The 2,916-nt window shown below is 35.7% G+C and overlaps 1 protein-coding gene across 1 annotated transcript in view; it reads right to left on the bottom strand.

Moving 5' to 3' along the window:
• FMR1NB (FMR1 neighbor) overlaps nt 1-2,916 on the bottom strand; it is a 38,965-nt gene that overhangs the window by 34,792 nt on the left and 1,257 nt on the right. The gene's annotated exons all lie outside the window — the stretch shown is intronic.

The raw sequence follows: 2,916 nt of genomic DNA, 5'->3' as shown, positions 1-2,916 counted from the left end.
GTCATTAATAGCCTACCAACCAAAAAAAAAAAAAAAGCCCAGGACAATACAGATTCACAGCCAAATTTTACCAGAGGCACAAAGGGGAGCTGGTACCATTCCTTCTGAAACTATTCCAAACGATAGAAAAAGAGGGACTCCTCCCTAACTCATTTTATGAGACCAGCATCATCCTGATTCCAAAATCTGTCAGAGACACAACAAAAAAAAGACAATTTCAGGTCCATATCCCTGATGAACATCAATGCAAAAATCCTCAATAAAATACTGGCAATCCAAATCCAGCAGCTCATCAAAAAGCTTACCCACCATGACCAAGTAGGCTTCATCCCGGGGATGCAAGGCTAGTTCAACATTTGCAAATCAATAAACATAATCCATCACATAAACAGAAAGCACATGATTATTATCTCAATAGATGCAGAAAATGTCATTGATAAAATTAAACATCCCTTCATGCTAAAAACTCTCAATAAACTAGGTATTGATGGAACATATCTCAAAATAATAAGAGCTATTTGTGACAAACCCATAGCCAATATCATACTGAATGGGCAAAAGCTGGAAGCATTCCCTTTGAAAGCCAGCACAAACAAGGATGCCCTCTCTCACCACTCCTATTCAACACAGTATTGGAAGTTCTGGCAAGGGCATCAGGCAAGAGAAAGAAATAAAGGGTATTCAAATAGGAAGAGAGGAAGTCAAATTGTCTCTGCTTGCAGATGACATGATTGTATATTTAGAAAACCCCATCATCTCAGCCCAAAAGCTCCTTAAGCTGATAAACAACTTCAGCAAAGTCTCAGGATACAAAATCAATGTGCAAAAATCGCAAGCATTTCTATACATGAATAATAGACAAACAGAGAGCCAGATCACGAGTGAACTCCCATTCACAATTGCTACAAAGAGAATAATACCTAGGAATACAACTTGCCAGGGATGTGAAGGACCTCTTAAAGAACTACAAACCACTGCTCAAGGAAATAAGAGAAAACACAAACAAATGGAAAAATATTCCATGCTCATGGACAGGAAGAATCAGTATCGTCAAAATGGCCATACTGCCCAAAGTAATTTATAGATTCAATGGTATTCCCATCAAGCTACCACTGGATTTCTTCACAGAATTAGAAAAAAACTACTTTTAAATTACATATGGAACCAAAAAAGAGCCCGTATACCCAAGACAATCCTAAGCATAAAGAACAATGCTGGAGGCATCATGCTTGTGACTTCAAACTATACTATAAGGCTGCAGTAACCAAAACAGCATTGTACTGGTACAAAAACAGATATATAGACCAACAGAACAGAAAGGAGGCCTCAGAAATAATGGCCTCATACATCTACAACCATCTGATCATTGACAAACCTGACAAAAACAAGTAATGGGGAAAGGATTCCCAATTTAATAAATGATGTTGGGAAAACATTACTGAAATAAAATAAAGAAGACATTTTGTGGTCATAAATTGGAATACTTAACATTGTTAAGATGGCAATACTTCCCAAAGTAATCTACGGATTCAATGCCAACTCTATCAACATTCCAATGTTTTTTTTCCAGAAATGGAAAAGCTGACTCTCAAATTTATACAGACTTGTAAGGAGCCAGGAATACTCAAAACAATATGGATAAAAAGAACAAAATGAAGGACTCACATATTCCAACTTCTAAGCTTGCTACAAAGCTGCAGTAATGAAAAGAATACGGTACTGGCATAGGGATAGACACATAGACCAGAATAGAATTGAGAGTCCAGAACTAAACCTGTAAATCTATAACCAACTGATTTTTGACAGGGCTGCCAAGACCACTCAATTGAGGAAAAAACTGTCTCTTCAACAAGTAGTGCTGGGACAAGCGGTTATACACATGCAAAATAATGAAGTTGGACCCTTAACATACACCATTTGCAAAAGTCAACTCAAAATGGATCAAAAATCTGAATATAAGAGTTAAAACCATAAAACTATTAGAAGCAAACTTGGAAGAAATCTTCATGACCTTGGATTTGGCAATGGATCCTTAGATATGACTCAAAAACACAAGCAACCAAAGACAAAATAGAGAAATTGAACTTTCTCAAAATTAAAAACATTTTTACATCAAAGGACATTATCAAGAAAGCGAAAAGACTACCCACAGAATGGGAGGGAACATTTGCAAATCATGTATCTGATAAGGGTCCAGTAACCAGAAAATAAAAACAATTATTAAAGGTCAAGAACAAAACCAAAAACAATCCAATTAAAAACGGTCAAAGAATGTGAAAATACATTTCTCCAAAGATGTACAAATGGCCAACAAGCACATAAAAACATACTCAATGTCATTAGGCATAAGGAAAATATAAATCAAAACCATAATGAGATACTATTTCACACCCACTATGATGGCTATAATTTTTAAAAAGGGGGACAGATAACAGGTATTGGTGAAACTGAAGTCCTCAAACATTGTTGGTGGAGATGTAAAATGGTTCAACCACTTCCTAAAACAACGTGGGACTTCCTCAAAAAGATCAATGGAGTTCCCATATGACCCAGCAATTCTACTCCCAGAGAATTCAAAACAAGTCTACAAAAGAACTTGTACACAAATGCTCATAGCAGTATTGTTCATAATAGGCCCAAAGTGGAAACCGAAATTTGGTAAATTTCAAAAACTAGATTAAAATATACTATATCCCTACAATGGAATACTAATCAGCCATAAAAAGGAATGAAGTACCATTATGGACTGTGGAATTGGCAGTAACTGGTTCATGGGTGTGGGTTTTAATTTGGTGTGGTGGAACCACATAGGAGTGACAATTGCACATTTACATGAACTAAATGCCTTTAATTGTTCACTACAAAATACTTAATTTTATGTTATATGAATATCACCTCAATTTTTTTTTTTTTTTT

The sequence above is a fragment of the Cebus imitator genome, unplaced genomic scaffold, assembly GCF_001604975.1.
Source record: "Cebus imitator isolate Cc_AM_T3 unplaced genomic scaffold, Cebus_imitator-1.0 Scaffold505, whole genome shotgun sequence".
In the NCBI taxonomy this organism is placed as follows: domain Eukaryota; kingdom Metazoa; phylum Chordata; class Mammalia; order Primates; family Cebidae; genus Cebus; species Cebus imitator.
The sequence above is the reverse complement of the archived record's forward strand: the minus strand, read 5'-3'. Positions and strand labels throughout refer to the sequence as shown.